The sequence below is a fragment of the Olea europaea genome, unplaced genomic scaffold (genome assembly GCF_002742605.1).
Source record: "Olea europaea var. sylvestris unplaced genomic scaffold, O_europaea_v1 scaffold224, whole genome shotgun sequence".
NCBI lineage: Eukaryota > Viridiplantae > Streptophyta > Magnoliopsida > Lamiales > Oleaceae > Olea > Olea europaea.
In genome coordinates, this window is record NW_019240442.1 from 195,878 (window position 1) to 201,287 (window position 5,410).

The window sequence follows — 5,410 nt, forward strand, 5'->3', positions numbered from 1 at the left end:
ACACGAAAAATTTCCTGCATACGTATATCATACATCTCTTCTTCCTTGCATCAGTCTGCAGAGAGTATTTTCATTCGTTCTGGTTCGTTGTCTTGCAGTCGAAGTGCTGCTTCTGCAAGTGTGATCGTTGTATCTTGGGAGACGCTTTACCACATACCGTAAGTACCGTGTGACGGGGTAAAAAGGTCTTAAGGACAGAGAGCCTAGTTCTCGCCTCGATCATCCTTTTTCCGAATTCTGGACTTCTTTCTTTTCATAATTTTTCGAACATAATATTCTACTTTACTGTTTCTACAAGTCATTTTCTGCTTTACTGTTTCTGCAAATCATTTTCTGCTTTACTGTTTATGCAAATCATTCATGGAAAATCTATTTCATACAAACTTTTAAAATTTTAACCAACATCTGTTTCGCCCTTTTTTCCCTTTTAGCAGCAATCTACTTCACATCCATTTTCCCCTTTTGGCAAAATCTATTTCACATCAATTTATCCCTCTTATGCTAAGTCAAAGTGGAGAATCTACACATCCGTAGATAAAGGTAAAATTTTTTTAGTTCAATTTGTTTAATGGGTAATATGAACTATGAAAATGATGATTTGTGGGGTTGAATTATTGAAGGGGTTCTGCCTCTAGAATAAATTCATCTACAGATAAAGGATTATTTTTCAGTTTTGTCATATTCAGTGGTGGTGGCGATTAGTTCGTCGTTGGAGGTTTGATGTGGTGGTGGTGGTGATTAGTAGGTCGTTGGAGGTTTGATCTGGTGGTGTTCGTGGGGCTATGGCTGATCTATCGACATTGGGAAGATATTTTTCTTATTTGATTATGAGGATAGGTGAGAAGGTTCATTTTATTTTTCCTTCTCTCTCTCTCCCTTTAATTATATATTTTAATAATTTATAATAGGGAAATCAAAGTACCATTTTGCCCCTTTAAAAACTGTGAAAATGTGGTCAAAATTGTATTTTCAGTCAACTAATGAAATTTTGGATAAAAATCGTTCAAAAGAGCCTTACATGCAACAGTTTGAAAGGTTAGGGTGATGGTTACAATAATTGAATGGTTTGGAAAAAGTTTGCTAGTGGTTCAAAGATTTGGAGCTTTTGCTGCAATTATCCCTTTTAAAAATGACATGTTAAAAAAAATTAAGAACTAACTTGTTAAATCCTGAATAAGATTTAGGACTGAAGTGCAATTTTCTAATTACATAATGTTCTTGCAAACGTGTCACATACGCATTTTCTCTTGTCGTANAATAAGATTTAGGACTGAAGTGCAATTTTCTAATTACATAATGTTCTTGCAAACGTGTCACATACGCATTTTCTCTTGTCGTAAATCAGAAGCTTCGTTTCACTCTCAAAGGGCCCTCACGACAATACGCGTAGACTCACGCGCAAAAAGAGGAAAATCTACTAAGAAATGAAATCATTGACTCTAATTTATCGGATTCAGCTCAGTCACCATTCAACTTACTTCTCAAGGTAAAAAGGATTGAATAAAAATTTATGATTATCTTTATTTTTATTATTTTGTTTTTTTCCCCCGATTTCAAAGTATTTTCATCTTTTCTCAAACGATTGCAAGTGGGCTTTAATTTGTGGATTTAGAAATTGCTCTATCTGGTCTTTAATCTTGTTCTGATCTTTTTATGCAGAGTAACTACAGTTTCTGCAAAAGCTAAAAGAGCTAAAAATGTCAAGTTCTGTGAACGAAGATCAAGAACAGAGGTAATGATACAAGCCCCGTTTGGCTCCCATTCTTTCCAAATTTTAATGTTCCATTTTAATGGTTGGAACAGTGTTTTTTTCTGACAAATGCGTGATTGAAAAGCAATGATTTTTTTTTATTTGCGGGTGATATTATTTGATGGAAGATTGCATGGTTGAAAATAAGAGAGAGCAAAGGAATGAGAAGAAGAATGGGGCCAAATGGATATATTTTTGATAACCTCTTTTAATAGTTTTGAAATTTAGTTTTTGGAGTTTTTCCTTCGTTGGTTATGGTCTGTGAGTGTTTTTAAGTTATCAGTTATGCTTGCAGATGTAAAGATCTTTTTTTGTGCCTTTCCTCCTATAGTTTCACTTAACGGAATTGAAAATTTATTTTCGGAGTTATCCTTTACAAGTTTTGATCTATGAGCACTTTTAATTATATTCTTTGCAATAAGGAAGAAAAAACTAATTATTGTTTTCACTCTGATGTCTAGAGGAACTTAGATGTAACCCGTGGATCAAAGTTTTTGAGTTACATGTTCTTTTTAAAAAATTGAAAACTCGGAATTGTTTGAACTTGTGTATAATTGAACTTAGAACTTTTACGGTTTCATGGTAGAAAAAGCCTTCTTGCTGGATGTTATGTTTTGTTTGATGATTATGTACTTAAAATTTTGGGAATTTTATTATACTCTTCTTGCAGTTGTCATAATAAATTTTCTGAATGTAATTGCAATTCATAACCCAGATTTAGTAGTTCTTCTGTAGAAATTTGATTGTGCTAAATCTTGTGTAAAGAGATGCACCTCATAACACAATGGAAAAAAGATAAGTTATTGACATCGCTGTTTCTAGATGTCTACTATAGAAGAAAAATCCTTGCCAAGTTTACTGTTCCAAATTGTTAGTATATTTTGTATTTAAAAAGCAGACTATTATGTAATCTGCTAGAGGCTTAGTGTTTCCATTTAACTTTGCAATGTCCTCGTTGAATATAAATTGTAACTATAATTTGTTGAGGTACCTTAATATAAGCTAAAAGAGAATTATTGGCAGTTAAAAGGTAAAATTATCAGTTAATTGAATAATTGAATTGAAAATCTGCACCATTGAGCTTAGTTGCCATAAGATATGACATTTACACAACATGTTTTGCTAATCTTAAATGCATAGAAAATGTAAAATAAGTAACTTTTAGAAAACCTTAAGCATGTTTGGCCAAAAAAGTTACTTTAAAAGCAAACAACAAGCTGTATGGTAAGTAAGAAACCCACTTTTCCTTATGCCCAGGGAAGGTTTTATAAATGCTCACTGTTCTTTTATCCATTTCATCTCCATTGGTCTCTGTTCTGTTTTTTTGAACCCTCCATTCCCCTCGTTTGTTCTATGCAATTAACTTAAATATGGGACTATTGTTAGCCAGTTTTAACTTCATTAATTATTACATCTAATCGCAGTCAGCATTCAGAAACTTGCAAAACAACGATACATCGGCATATAAGCTGCACTTGGAGTACTGCACTCATTGTCTTTCTTTCTGTCGATAGAAGTTCAACAGTCATTGAAAACTGTCTGAGTGCTCTAAAAGCAGTTACCGAACTAGCTGCATCTTGTTGGGTAATAAAGTGTTACTTGAAGCACATAAAGATGAACACAAATGTGCACACTCATGTTCTCGCGGTCTTGCGATGTAAAACAACACAGTTGCAGTCTACTTTTTTCATTTGTAATTAAAACTTTATATCACAAAATCTTCACGGAAATAGTAAACAAAATACTTTGTTTGTTGTTGCTTGCTGGACATGTTTTCTGTTGTTCAGAAGAAAGCATGTGAATTATTTCTAGGTTGCTTCTTTGTTATTTGCTCCTCTTATACTGTATGTAGGTTGATGATTCTTTCCTGGTTAATATCCCTTCTTGCTAGTATTTTTTGTGGACCTTCTGTTTCCTTTTATTATATTTTTCAACAAATGGAAAGAACTGCAATTGGGATCTATGATTTCAGAGAGAGTGGCTGTGATGTGAGAGTTAGGTTTGAGCTGATATATGCAAATGAAATCATTGAGAGTTTTCTGCTTAAGGAGGAAGTAGGAATGTTGCCACGTCAATTCTACACTTGCTATACTCGCCACGCATGAATTTGTGGGTAGTTGTGTGTCAGTGAATCACTGGGGGAGTTTAACACTAAAAGTTCCCATTTCATGTTTCAGTGTAGCTTGTACTTGTCACATATACTAATCAGTTGAATGACTTTCCAGTCCACCAACTGCGAGTTAGTAGATTAGGTGCCTTTTCTAGCTTAAAAAATCTTGTTAGCATGGCATTGATCTACAGTCTACAACGTTTGCACCTATTTGAATTCATCTTATGGTGTCAATTTTATTTTCTAGAAGGGAAACTACAGAGAATGAAATTACTTAGTAATTGATAAGACCACGCTCATTGCTTTTCAGGACTCCATTCATTCTGAGATTAGGTTCTTGACATGGGGTTCAATAATTTTTATAATGAGAGAAAAAGTTTGCGATTCATTTTAAGTTTATTCTGTGTACGATAGAATCTTTTTTTCCACATTGTTGATGATTGAATTAAAATAAATAAATGTCCTTTCTTTAATGGCTTAAGCTTTTAGATGAGGTGATTAAGGTGGTATTCGAGTCCCGCGAAAGACCCGAGTTCAAGTCTCATTGCCATTTGTTTATAAAAATTGTACATGTGCAAGGCTTTATGAATTCGGCCTGCAAGTAAAGCTGTTGTGTTCATATCTTTATTTAAATAAATAACTTGTCCCATCTCTAAGAGTTTAAGCTCTTATATGAGATGTTTAACTTACATATTGTTTCTGGGCAACAGTATAGCAATTTTCAGTGTTAAAACTTCTTTACTTGAGAGTATTAAAGAAGAAATACAGGCTTCAAATCATGTAAACCTTGGTGTTTGTATTACACATTATAATTATAGTTTCACCACATTGGAATTTCTTTGCATTTCATCCATCCAGAGCAAGAGAAATAGAATCGGCATCCCTTGTAGTATGACTTTATTACCTTTCTATTCACTGAAAAAGGGACATATTACATATATAATATGTTCGTCGTCCTTCTGCTGGTTGATGTTATTTTCATAGTTATTCTGATACTGAAGCAATACTATATCAGAAAAAATACTAGCATGGAAGACCCAAAGTCAATGACAATTGAGTTTCTTCGGGCAAGATTGTTATCTGAGAGATCTGTCTCAAAATCAGCAAGACAGAGAGCTGATGAACTGGCCAAGAGGGTGAGTTACAATATTTGATCTACTCCTCTCCGTCTCACATTGTTTATCATGTAATATGTATTGACTTTTTTGGCCCGTTGGACCATGGTTTCAATTAAAATTGGACTTAATTTAACTTAGATTCGGAAGTAACGTTGGAATCTGTAAACTACATTCAAATTTCTAGCTTCATTTCCTGAAACAAAGTAAATAATGATTGTTCTGCTTCAAGAATTGGTTAAATTGACTGAAAAAGTGAACCTGTGACAAACAATGTGGAACAAAGGGTGTATATGGAAGTGGGAAGGCATGTACTGGCCTCTTTCTGCTCTCTTCTCCACCTTCCCTGTTCATAAAGTTGTTCATAAATTTCAGCTGGTTTAACTGTCCTCAAATTATAAAATCTCACCCCCCCCCCCCCCCCCCCCCCCCCCA

General features: G+C 34.1%; 1 long non-coding RNA gene across 1 annotated transcript; it reads left to right on the top strand.

Annotated features, from left to right (window-relative positions):
• The first annotated feature begins 409 nt into the window (after positions 1-409).
• On the top strand, positions 410-5,408 carry LOC111381009. The gene is made up of 4 exons (XR_002700267.1): positions 410-837; positions 1,346-1,486; positions 1,660-1,732; positions 4,876-5,408. It is a non-coding gene; the product is annotated as an uncharacterized LOC111381009 (long non-coding RNA).
• Positions 5,409-5,410: the final 2 nt, after the last annotated feature.